Source organism: Protomyctophum parallelum (genome assembly GCF_964188405.1).
Source record: "Protomyctophum parallelum genome assembly, chromosome: 3".
In the NCBI taxonomy this organism is placed as follows: domain Eukaryota; kingdom Metazoa; phylum Chordata; class Actinopteri; order Myctophiformes; family Myctophidae; genus Protomyctophum; species Protomyctophum parallelum.
Genome location: NC_139698.1, coordinates 17,499,158 through 17,513,277, shown reverse-complemented (window position 1 = coordinate 17,513,277; position 14,120 = coordinate 17,499,158). Strand labels below are relative to the sequence as shown.

At 42.5% G+C, this 14,120-nt stretch overlaps 1 protein-coding gene across 1 annotated transcript in view; it reads right to left on the bottom strand.

The window, feature by feature from the left end:
* The window catches only part of cpne4a (copine IVa), a gene marked incomplete at its 3' end in the record, with an annotated part of 235,482 nt that overhangs the window by 7,558 nt on the left and 213,804 nt on the right, over nucleotides 1–14,120 (bottom strand).

Sequence of the window (14,120 nt, the reverse complement as noted above, 5' to 3'; positions counted from 1 at the left end):
AACGAGTGATCCAAATGGAAATTCATGACGATGACCTTCTATAGCGGTGGTTCTAAAACCTTTTTTAACCCATTTCGACCTGATTCTATAGATTCCACAAATGTCTTCTAAATCATGATAGTTTTCAGTAAAACGTATGTTTCTATTCTATATCAGTTGTATTCAAACTATTTCCTGTCAAGGACCCCCAGAATGATCTGTATTTGGCTGCTGACTCACCATCTGAAAATATGTTGTTCCAGGGACCCCCCCCCAGAAGCAAAGATTTGAGTTAAAAACGTCAATGGAGTGTAAATTCTGTCTTAAATTCAAGGCAGGGGGTCGGCACGGCATGTATGAAGTGATCGTTAATAGCTGAATAGCTGATTTTCCGTCGTACTATAGCGTTGATAAATGTGACGGCTGATCAATCAATCTGGCACACCCTATGAAATCAAGCCTCGCCCTCGTTTTTGCGACATGAACAACTGCACCATAGTTGCATGATGAAAAGCCAATAAAAGTCCCCCCTGCTCTTCTCGCTGCCCGCCTCATAGACATTTCAAAAAGTATTTATTTCCCCATATATGGGGAGGGTGCGTAGAGCGGAGGGTGTGTAGAGCCCAGGATCACATTAGATGATTGACACGGGTGAAAATGGGTTACAAAATCGTGGGATAAAAAAAAATATATATATATATATATATATTTTTTTTTATATATATATATATATTTTTTTTAATATATGGGATGGGGAGTCAATGGAATGGATGGTTTATGGCAAGTCACTTTATATCATTATAATAAATCTAGGGTTGCAAATTGCAAAGGACTGTGCTGTCATGTGCCAGTTAGCCCTGACAGGGACACATATAGTGGCATCATTTACTGATGTTTGCACTGCGTTAATGTTATATCTCACCATACCTGTCACTGTAGCGAGTGCAGAGCGCTCATTCTCCAAGCTCAAGTTGATAAAGACTTATTTAAGGAGCAGCATGGGACAAGAGAGACTCAGTGGACTATACGCTTTCTATTGAGAACTGCAGACCAAGGGCTTTGCTGACTTTGCTGAGTACAAGGCCTGTAAGGTGACCTTCTAATGAGTGAGTACTCTGGTAACAGCCACATCCATTCCATTCATTAATGCTGTGGTTTTGTAAGGCATATAATGAGCTGTGTTTTTCTTGATGGTTATGCTTATGGACATTCTGTGGAAGTGGAATATATAATCTTTGTACAAGCTTTGTTAGTGTACAATGCTATATTTGAATGTTTGATAGTTTGGAGACATCCGGCTGTGGTAGTTTTGTTTTTGAGCCCAGGTCAGTGCAGGTTGTTTATTGATGATTATATGGACACTGAGCTTGGCAGCTGGTGCTGTCTGCATGTGGTGCTGAAAGGCTGGTTTAAATGATTGATTGAAATATTTTTTTTGTTTGCAGAATTACAAACAAACTCAATACAAAGACTGTTAACTGTGAGTGGACGAGTTTACTCAATGCTGTACCATATGTTCTCATGCCAATAAAGCCCCTTTGAATTTAATTGAATAATTTAATTGTGTGGCCGGTCACCTCACCTATAATGTTAGTCTATACCTATTGTGTGTGTGTGTGTGTGTGTGTGTGTGTGTGTGTGTGTGTGTGTGTGTGTGTGTGTGTGTGTGTGTGTGAGGGTGTGTGTGTGTGTGTGTGTGTGTGTGTGTGTGTGTGTGTGTGTGTGTGTGTGTGTGTGTGTGTGTGTGCGTGGGCGCACGCACGCACAGTGCACACTTGTTTATGGCGGTGGTGGGGGGCCTACAAAATATTCTCGCACCGGGGCCCACCATCAAGTCACTACACCACTGGTTCGTATTGCTGATAGTAGCCTATACCAACTTGTTTACCAACTCTAGAATAAGAACAATATTAAGCCGTATATTTCAAAGGAAGAGAGGCCGCCACAATAAAAAGGCTGCACCTAACATGTTTGAACGATTAGAACTTGAATAGCACCGTAGTAGCAAGTGCACACGCACATCACGCGTACATGCACGCACATGAGTGCACTGACACGTTCATATTTAGTGTTTACCTCTGAGGTGGAAATAACTCTTTCACACACTCTTTCAAATTCAAAAGTTCACGGTCAAAACCAAATTCATCAAATCTCTTTATAGATAGATAGATAGTAGGCTAGTGCAAGTCAACAATATTTACGTTGTGAAGGTGTCTGTTGTTGTTGCACCGAGTGCCACATGAGCTTTTGTAGATCTCATTCACAGCAAACTTTTTAAGTTAACTAATTTTTTTATCCCACGATTTTGTAACCCATTTTTCACCCCTGTGTCAATTATCTAATGTGATCCTGGGCTACACACCCTCCGCCAACCTGGGGAGAGCAACGGACTTGAACTCTTCCTTCATGCCTGAGTGTCCAAGTTGCTCCTTTACACCTGACAGGGGGGGAGTTTCCCTGGTTGGACGTAGCGCGTGGAAGGAACACTTTATTCCAACCAGTTCCTTTCCCCTCCATCAGGCGCCCCGGCTGGCCAGGGGGAGGCAGTTTAGAGACCAGGTTTTTCAGAAAAACTTTTTTTAAGACATTTTGTAGATTCTGGTCTCAGGTCTAAATCGGTTAAATTAAATGTTTTAAATAAGCATTACGTGTTTTATTTGTCTTTCTTGCTCTTGATGTGTAACCCTAATATTGATATTGGTATACTATATGGTTGGCCCGGACCGATCAGGTGATCGGAAATCTCTCTCTCTCTGTAATTAGCAGGCAACAGGGCAACACTATCTCTCTCTCTCTGTTTCTGGCACACTAGCGCCACTTTTGCCCCTACTGGTATTCTAAACATAGCACTCAAAAGTATTAATATCCAATCGGGAAAAATTGGTATTGGTGGATACTCAAAATGAAATGATCAGAATCGGATCGTGAGCAAAAAAAAACGTAACCGGGACATTCCTAATTGGTACTGTACCAATAAATGCTGGCCCGCCACAAGTATTGTTTTTGTCGACTATAAAACTATGACGAAATTTTTTCATCAACTGCCTTTTGCCACCGACGAAAACTAAATGGAAACGACATGAAAACTAAGCTATATGCATAAGGCTATGATGACTAAAACTAAGACTAAATATACTGACGATTTCGACAACAAAATAAAAACTAGACTAAAATGTTAGGAAGGGACTAGTGGACCAGAGATCCAGTACAAGTCACTTTACACTTGGTTGCATGCTGAAAATAGCCGATTTGTAAGCTCAAGTGGGCTATTTTCAGCAAGTGACACGGCATCAAGGCCCGCCAAAATACATTTTGTTTGACTAAATCAACTGTAGATTTAGTCGGCTAAAATCGTACGATATTTAGTCGACTAAAACTAGACTGACATTAAAACATTCCAGGTGACTAAAATGTGACTGAAACTAAACTATTCAAGAGACATTCTCTGTGCAGGGAATTCACGACGCTGCGTGAAAGCTTTACGGTTCCAGGAAGCCTTTCTCAGAAGATAACCATCTGCTCTCCCCGTCCCGTGTGTCATCTGTTTTTCAGCTATACAGGATTTCAGAAGTCGTACGGCAGCAGAGCCAGTGGTGTAAAGTAACTATATGTATGCTGTGTATATAAATACACATGTGTTCAAGTATTGCACTTACTGTAAGTGTCAATTTTCTGTTCTACTTGAACCCATTAAGACCTGAGAACAGATTCTACAAAATGTCTTCTGAATCATGACCGTTTAATGAAAACCCTGTGTTTCAATGTCAGTGGTTCTAAAAACAATTTCATGTCAAGGACACCGGAAATTATATGCAATTGGCCCGCCAACCGCCATCTGAAAAATATGCTGTTCCAGGGACCGACCCCCGCAGAAGCAAAGATTTGAGTTAAAAAAGATCGCTCTGAAAGAATATAATTATATTCAGAGATTTGCACCACATTTTCAAGATTGGATATTGGAGATGGAGAGGGCTCCGGGGGGGGGGGGGCAGGGGGTGGGTGGCCATAAGCCCCCACCCGTGTTTGTGTGTGTGTGTGTGTGTGTGTGTGTGTGTGTGTGTGTGTGTGTGTGTGTGTGTGTGTGTGTGTGTGTGTGTGTGTGTGTGTGTGTGTGTGTGTGCGTGTCTCTGCTGTTGGGAAGGAACCACGAAACACCAATTTTTTTTTTTTCAGGACATTTAAGAAAACCGTATCTTTTGAAAACAAAGCAATACCGCCACATCAAAGTTGGTGTTGTGACATTATTATATTGTATAAAAAGTATAATATTGTTGTAAAGTATAATACAATTATCTCAAAATTGTAATTAACCCATTCTGAGCAGGAGCCCCTTTTGGTGTTTTAAGCATTATGTTATACTTTAGCTATTGAAAAATAGCAGATCTACAAGCTCATAGCTTGTTTGTAGGTCTGCTATTTTTGAAAAATCGTGAAAATGTCACGCAAACCTTTGAATATATATATGTTTTTAACTCAAATCTTTGCTTCTGGGGAGGTCACATTTTCAACAACATATTTTCAGATGGGGGTCGGCGGCCAAATACATACATTTTTTGGGGGTCCTACATGAAATAGTTTGAGAACCACTGACATAGAAAAATAGGGTTTTTCAGAAAACTGTCAGGATTTAGAAGGCATTTGTAGAACCGTTCCCAGGTGGGTTAAGTATACACAAGTAAATGTACGCCACTTATAGTTGCTTTTCCACCTTTTTTGAAAAGTGTGTGTTCTTGCATCCAAAAAAGAGCCACAGTTTTCTTCTCTCGGTGTGAGAGCTGAGCCCGTTTTTGTTTATCCCATTTATGACTGGGGCAGATTCTACACAAAATGTCTTCTAAATCCTAAAAGGTTTCTATACGAGTGGTGCTCAACCTTTTTCATGTGAAGGACTCCCATAATTATCTGTATTTGGCCGCCAACCCCCATCTGAAAATACGTTGTTCCACAGACCCTCCCCCGACTGTTTTGTGTATGTGCTGCTTGCCATTTTCTTTTTTGTTTTCTTTTTGTGCCTTTTTGTTTTTCTCGTCTGTTTTATTGTATTGTGCTTTTAGTTTATACCTTTATAGTTTGTCTCACTTTATCTGTATACACTTATGATTCATCTTCATGTGAAAACAATAAAAAATGTATATAACAAAAAAAAACGTTCCTGCTGAAAGAACATATATTCAAAGATTTGCACTGCACATTTTCACGAAAAATAGCAGATCTACAGGTTCATAGCACGGCACTCGGTGCCGCGCTATGAACCTGTAGATCTGCTATTTTTTCAACTGCTAAAGTATAACATACCAAAAGGGGTTCCCCGCCCTGAATGTCTTATGGATATTACAGTCTGGAAAATTGGTTTGAGCATCAGACCACAGTATAAGAGCTGTTATTTTGGGCATAACCAGGGGAGAGAGTCTGTCACTCAACTCAATTATGCTAAAAGTATAGTATGCCACCATGGGTGCCACGCGGAGCACGGAACCTTCCGGGATATGAATAAATGTGAAAACAAGGCCTCTCGACAGTCTCTAAACTAAACACTCCAGCTGTGGCGTTTATATCTCAGCTGGAAAATCACATTCCCATCGTCGCAATTCCGAAACTGGCCCCCGTATACAAATCTGAATCCCCCCACCCACCCCCCTTTTTCCCCTCACTGTATGTATTTCCCCCCTTTTCACATCCTTTATGATTTCCTGTATTTTTGGCTATATAGAAGTGTATATTTATCTGTGTACATCTCTAAATGTTATGATGAATTGAAAATGGTGGACCCTCTTGTAAACAAGTGTAATGCTTTATGGTGTCGTCCACTTACAGTTAACAGTTATTGCATTGAGTTGTGCTTGAAATGTCCTGTAATTCTGCAAACCTTTCATGTCAAGGACCCCCAAATTGACACTTATCAGCCCCCCATTTGAAAAGATATGCCAGGGACTCCCCTCCCATAAGAGAATATATTTACGGCTCTAGCAGTGATTCTCAACCCGTTTAATGTACCAGGACCCACAGTGTTGATATGCATTAGGCTACGGACCCCCCATTTCTATCTCTGGATGTTACGTCTTGCCCCCCCATCGACTTCACATCTGTATGCTGTGGGTGTTCTGCGGCCTTCAGCGCCACCTGGGGGGGCTCCAGAGCACTCCACAGCACCTGTCTCCCAGTTACAACCTCCCCACCTGAGCGTCGTCTGCAATCAGCTGATGAGTCTATATAAGAGCCAGGCCTATCTGCAGCTCGGCGCCCAGGAGACAGGTGGAGATTGAAGGTATCATCAGAGGTGGTGGGGATGAGTTCGGACATACAACCCAAGCTTTTTAGTGAGCCTTTTTAGTGAGCCTCAAAAGTTTGTGGAGAAAATGGTTGGCAGGGTGAAGGCTGTGAGGAGTCGTTTGGTGGTGATTGAGTGCAGGAACCAAGCAGAGAAAGCAATACAAAATATGTACTTTAATGATCCCTCAGTGAATGTTTTTTTTACCTGGGAGGAAAGAAAACGAGGGGAGTAATTAGTGGCGTGCCATTATCGATGAAGCCGGAGGATATGGAGATTGAAGGAGTTGGTGCGATAAGGAGGATGACACGATTCAGGGAGGGGAAACGGGAGGACAGCTCGTCAGTTTGTCTTACATTCCAGGGTGATGTTTTGCCAGTTCGTGTATATGTTGGGTGTACACTAGTAGCTTCCGTGTAAGGCCTTTTGAAAGAGCACCACTAAGATGCTATTGCTGCCAAGAGTATCATCATCATATCACGTAGCATCTGTGTGTAGGGGAAAGAAAATATGTGGGAGGTGTGGGAAAGAGAACTGCAAAGGAGAGTGTGAAGGGAAAGAACAGGCAAAGTGCATGCACTGTGGAGGAGAGCGAAGGAGGTTAAGATACACAAGATGAAGGCAGAAATGAAAGAAAAGTCTTATGCAGAGGTGGCAAAGACAGTGGAGAAGCACAATGAAAATAGGGAGTCAGAAAAAGAGGGAAGGGAAAATGGACATGGCATCTGTATATGTATGGATAAGATCCGATTCCTGGCTTTTATAGCTATGGTGATGAACGGTGCTGTCGAAATCTAAAGGAAGTCGGTAAATAAAGATGGTGCTGGAAGCAGCCAGAAGATTCTTGAGTGTTGTGGATGTCACTGGGGAAGATCTGGACGGTGTGCTGAGGGAGGATTTCTCAGTGCCTGAGGGTCTGAGTAACTGAATGGAATAGGCCGGGGATGGGGTGGGATCACAATGGGTGGACATTGTTAACTTTTCATTTTAGTCGTGTTTTGATATGGCAGTAAGTTTAAGTTTGATCCATGATTTGGGTCAGAAGGTGGCGGTAATGCACCAAACACTGGATGCCAACCGCCGTTAAACAAAAAAGAAGAAGAAGCTCGGCGCCAGTTTTTCTCCAGTCTACGGTTGGTGCATAAAAACCCGCCTGGGTGGGCGGCTTATAACTCTGCTATGCCTCTCCTTGTTGTGCTTTTGGGTCACACTCACACCACACTCGCGTCATAACACTGGGACCCCTGATTTATATTGTAAAAAAAGAATTGTATACCATCCGCATCCGGTGTATATGGTATCTATTACTAGCAAAGACACACTGTGCAAAATTTGACACCGCTGTTTTACAATTTAGGCTATCTACAGAGATAGACACGCACACGCACACGCACACGCACACGCACACACACACACACACACACACACAAAGGCAGACACACCGTGAGACCACACACGGGCACATATGGCGCGCCACGTGCGCGCCACACACCACACACAGTCACGGTGTGTCCGTGCGTTCCATGCGCTCACGCACGTGTCCCTGCGTCACAAATAGAGAGTGACAGCCGCTAGAACGCAGCTCGGTATTAACCCATTCTGACCTGAGATCAGATTCATACGAGGTTTCCACTGGACACACACTGGTCTGATTAACCCATTCTGACCTGAGATCAGATTCTAAAAATGCCGGTCGTTCTTCAATTTTTCAAAAATAGCAGACCTACATGCTCGTAGCGCGCCACTCGGTGGCGTGCTATGAGCTTGTAGATCTGCTATTTTTCAATAGCTAAAGCATAACATGATGCTAACACCAAAATGGGTTCCCGTTCAGAATGGGTTTAACGTATGCATTATGCTGCACCGCATTTTCAGTTCCCCCTTTGATCCTGTTTTTGTGTTAGACAGAGAGACCAGACTTGTTGCATAGTATTTTCATTTGATGTGCATGTATAGATGAGTTTATATCTGTATTAGTTTAGTTTAGTTTATTTTGATCAAGTCAACAGTGTGACATAAATCATTACACCAAATATTCACACTCTCTTTATAGTTGATCGAAAAGGCACATAGGCCGAAGCTCAAATCTTGTTAATGCCTATCCTTTGTACATGTCGTTTTCAACATATTTTAAACTTGCATGCAGTAATGAAGGATCGCCCCATATAATTATAAACTTTTTACATTCTCTTTCCTTCCATTGTTCGTTAAAACGTAGCATGGGCACCATTTCATTTCGGTATATGATCCGGGCTGGAGCCGGATGATGTGCTTACGTCATGTTGTAGGCAATGGTTTGCCTACAACAAACAGGAAGAACAGGCGGCAACAACTTCCTTTTCCCCTCTCAATAAAAGCTCTCGCTTACGAGAGCTTTTATTGAGAGGGAAAAGGAAGTTGCCGCCGCCTGTTCATCCTGTCTGGCGACTACAAAACAATACTACAACATGACGTAACCACATCATCCGGCCCCAGCTCGGATCATACAGACTTTTGAAACAGAGACCAGGCTTTCCTCTGAGGCGGTGGAAAGCCTGGTGATGCGAGGTTAGTTAAAACGAGAGAGAGAGAGAGAGAGAGAGAGAAAGAGGGGGGGCAGAAGAGAGGGTGGGTGGGGATGGAGAGAGGCAGATTGCAGAAGTCAGGCAGAGAGAAACCTTTGTGATTGTTTGGTGATTGTGTCAGCGCGTGCGTGCGTGCGTGCGAAAAGAAAGGCTCTCACTCGCTCTGATTTCTAAGAAGCATGTAACAAGCTTCCCTGAAGATATGCTCTCGTGAATGAAAGAACCCCGCTATAGCATTGCAAAGCACTCCGTATAGTTCACAAAGGGCTCCGTGATAATGAGACTAGATCCTCAGGTGGAGAAAGGAAGACCCTATTGATCTGTTTCAAACAGCGATCATCTCTCTGAATATCGAGGTGTTTTATTGGTGGGCACGGCATGCCTCGATCTGCTAGCCACCTACAGAAGAGGAGCCGACAGATTTAACGGATGGTTGCCGCACCCAACCATTTGGCACTCTCGACAACGCGCAGAGGATTCGGCGAGGTTTATATCGATTCTTCCCCCGAAACCGCAGACAACTCTCTTTCAAGGCAGAGATGGACTTTGTCTTAACGAGTCAGGAGGTGAGATGCATTATCTGCGGCCTATTGTGTGATTTGTGCCTCACCCAGTTCTGTTCCCTCTGCAAAGAGAACTGGGAATGAAAACAAGAAGAGATAATAACACAACATGGCTGAAAGGGAGACGATTCTACAAAATGACTCCTAACAGTTTTCTGAAAGACTTGTGCTGCTGTATCGGTGGTGCTTAAACCTGTTCTTGTCACCGAAATCATATCTATTTCGTACCCCCGCCACCTCAAAATATTTTGTTCCAGCTAGGGACACCCAAGCAAAGATGTCAATGTTCAGCCTTTTTTCCCCCAAAATATCAGATCTACAAGGTATACTTGCAGATCTGATATTACAAGCTATGAGCTTGTACATCTACTATTTGTGAATAGCCAAAGTGTAAAATAATGCATTTTTTTTTCTCCTTCTCAAATCTGAAATAACACAGATAGATGCTTTTCCTGTTTGTCATGGATTAAACATGAGAGTTGTCAAGAGAGCCAAGAGGAAGAGGAGTTTCCACCGCGCTCACCAACTTTGGCCTGTGAGGATTCACCTCATTACACACGCACGCACGCACGCACGCATACGCACACACAAACACACGCATACGCACACGCGCACACACACACACACACACACACACACACACACACACACACACACACACACACACACACACACACACACACACACACACACACACACACACACACACACATATCACCTCCTCCTACTTAGTTCGCTGACGGCAGGGACCAAACAAACCTCGACGCCGACAAAACAACAGGCTGCGTTGCTATCGCATATACGCCTAGAGAATCTTTTTGGAGCTTTTGGAGTGTGGAAATAATATAATATATACCCGCGTGTTGCCTGACGTGTTGTGTGACTGTGTCTTTGAAGTGAAGTGCGCGGTGCTGTGTCTTTGAAAGTGAAAGGTTGTGTCATGGTGAATTAAATGATTCAAAAGGCTATATATCTCCCTGGACGGATCAGAATTGGATATTTTAACCCACTTCATGTTCTCTCAGACTGCCTCCTCTTAACCCATTTAGACCTGACATCGAAATAAATAAAAAATGTCTTCTGAATCATGACAGTTTTCTGAAATACCTCATGTTTCTATATCAGCGGTGATCAATATTTCATGTCAGGGACCCGCAGAATTGTATGCATTTGGCCTCCGACCCCCATCTGAAAATATGTTGTTCCAGGGGCGCCCCCGGAAGCAAAGAATTGAGTAAAAAAACGCTCTGAAAGAAAATATTTTCAAAGATATATTCACACTGTATATTCACTCGGTGCCGTGCTAGGAGCTTGTATAGATCTGCTATTTTTCAATAGCTAAAGTACAACAGAATGCTTAAAACATCAAAAGGGGTTAGTTCCCGCCCGGAATGGTTTAATGGGGACGTAGCCCAACACAACCTCATGCAAATAGCCAGCTCCTCTCCTGTGTTTAAAATGAGAACATGTCCAAGCCCGAGCGAGACGATATAGTCAAGCAACTCCACGTGTCAAACGGTCCAAACGTCAGCTTCTGCTGAGGTTTGGACACTGATGAAAACGAAATGAAACTACATGAAAACTAAGCTATGACGACTAAAACGAAGACTAAATATACTGACGATTTTGTCAACAAATAAAAAACTAGACTAAAATGTTAGGAAGGGACTAGTGGACATATAAGTAATTTTACACTTTGTTGCATGCAACACTTTGTTGTTGAGGGCTACTATATTTACACACTAACCCCAGATGGCCACGTTGCATATTACTGTCGATCTACAAACTCAGCTGATTACAGCCGATCTACAAACTAGAACTAAAAATATTTTTTGCTATATTTGAATTGGAATTCAAATTTGGCCATTTTGTTTATTGGAATCCTGAAAAATAAAAATTAATACAAAATAATTTAGTTAGTTATGTTAACTTTATGAACTAAATCCGAACACATTGGACAGACAAAAGCGGGTCATGTTTGCATGTTTGGAATTGTGACAGCTTAAATCAATAACATATCAGTATTCTGATATTAACCTGAGGGCCGCATTAAGTGAAGGTGGCCCCGGGCCACCAGTTGCCCATGTATGGCCTATACTATTATGTGGAAACTAGACAGATGCTGTGTGAACACCCACGTGAATTAAATAAGTCAGAAGAAGTAGGACGACCATACTACACTACAGTACTCGCTACTGTACAAGACAAGCTGCTCTATGCATGTGGGAGGCATACAGTACATTACATACGAGACCTGACTACGGCAACTCTGTTCCCCCGTGGCCTCCTTCTGTCACACTAGACTAAATTCAACCTCGTTTCAAATTATAGACCAGTGGTTTTCAACCCTTTTCATATCATGTGACGAGGTTTAGCCTCACAGACCAAAGACTAAAGGATATTTTGTTGTTGGATACGTGGATACGATTTTGTCCACAAATGCAGCGCATGCCAGCGCTGCATTGATGTTGGTGCCACAGGAGAGATAACAGGAAAACGATCAAAATAACAATTCTTAAACATTCGTTAATTGTGTAGACTTCTTATAAATTAAGTGATGCAGATGTTTAACAATAACTTAACTCAATTTAACTCATTCTAACGCTCTCAAGAGGTAAGGATACGTCATTTAGCATGCAGGGACCACCTGGAACCCCTCTCAAGGCCCACTGGTGGTCCCCGGACCACCGGTTGAGATCCACTGAAATAGAGAGCCAGCGGTTCCACATGGCGGTTACACCCCGACATTCCGAAGCCTGCTATTCCAACTCATCGCCATTCCGACTCGCCGCATTACTAACCCTGTTCACTATTATGTGCCCTGAGTGTGTCACACCTGGGTCGCCTCCCTCATGTGTGTCCCCTTGTTTCCCCTGTTGCTGCACTCCAGGCCTTCCCCCTCTGCACGGCCCTGATTGCCTGATTGAGAGACTGGTTCCACCTGGGGAACCCAGCTGTGTAGACTGTGGTGTAATTGGACCTTGGAAAGGTATTTAAAGTGTGCTCTTATATGTGAAGGTATACTTCTGTTCCCGTTTATTATTGCCCCTCCTATATACATGCAGCTGTAATGTTTGTGTTGTCTGAACAAACGATGATGTACGATGATTAGAACACCCCTCACTTCACACGGGTGTGATTTTTTAAGTAAAGTGTGGTTCTATACGTCTACTCTTGGTTTCCTGTGTGTTCCTGCATCCTTACCAGTGTTTGTTTTTTTGTCAGCAAATTTTGATTTTAGTCCTAGTTTAGTCCTATAGTCTCTTGAATAGTTTTCATTTAGTTTAGTCATCTGGAATGTTTTAGTGTTTGTCTAGTTTTAGTTGACTAAATACCATACGTTTTTAGTTGACTAAATCTACAGTTGCTTAAGTCGTCTAAAATGTATTTTGGCGGGCCTTGATACCAATGACTGTTTTTACTCTTTCTGAAAATTGCCGATCTATATACAAGCTCACAATGCGTCGCAGCGCAACCAAGTGTAAAATGACTTATACTGGATCTCTGGTCCACTAGTCCCTTCCTAACATTTTAGTCTAGTTTTTATTTGTTGACGAAATTGTCAGTATATTTAGTCTTAGTTTTAGTCATCATAGCATACTTTGCATTTAGTTCCCATTTAGTTTTCGTCAGTGAAAAAAGGGAGTCGACGAACATTTTTCGTCATAGTTTTAGTCGACGAAAACAACACTGATCCTTACTTTGAGTCCCATCATGACACCTGTCCCTAACCCTAACCACACGTGGAAGCCGGTGTTGTTGACGAAAAATGTCCGTCGACTACCTTTTTCCACTGACGAAAACTAAATGGAGACTACATGAAAACGAATCTATGATGACTAAAACTAAGACTAAATATACTGACAATTTTGTCAACAAATAAAAACTAGACTGAAATGTTAGGAATGGACTAGTGGACAAGAGATCCAGTATAAGTCATTATTTTTACACTTGGTTGCATGCTGAAGAAAAAAATGAAAAAAAGGCCATTACGATTGAATCAAGACCCACAAAAACACATTTTGTTCGACTAAATCAAGTGTAGATTTAGTCGACTAAAATCTTATGATATTTAGTCGACTAAAACTAGACTAACACTAAAACATTCCACAGGTGACTAAAATGTGACTAAAATTAAATGAAAACTATTCAAGAGAAATTTGCTGCCAAAAACTGGTCGGAATGTCATTATTCCCCCCCCACACACACACACACACATGGCGTCTGATCAGCTGTGCACCAATCACGTTCAAAGGCCGACACTATGGCATCAGCTGTGCACCAATCACGTTCAGAGGCCGACACTATGGCATCAGCTGTGCACCAATCACGTTCAAATGCCGACACAATGGCATCACACACCATCCATCTGCAAAGCACCTGATCACAATCCTTATAGCCACGGAAAGCACGAAAATGATCCAACTTCAATACACCAGTGAAACCAACCGCTCACTTCGCCTTATAGCTCCCAGCATGCATCAGAACGAGAGAGAGAGAGAGAGAGAGAGAGAGAGAGAGAGAGAGAGAGATATATAACGGTTGAATTTCATGGGTGAACTGAACCACGAAATGGAGATGGTCAGAGAAGGAATGACTGACAGACAGACAGACAGACAGACAGACAGACAGACAGACAGACAGACAGACAGACAGACAGACAGACAGACAGACAGTAGAGCAGCTGGATGGAAACCGCACGTTTCCCAGTTCAAGCCCAGAGCTTCCCCAGAGATATAGTGTTTA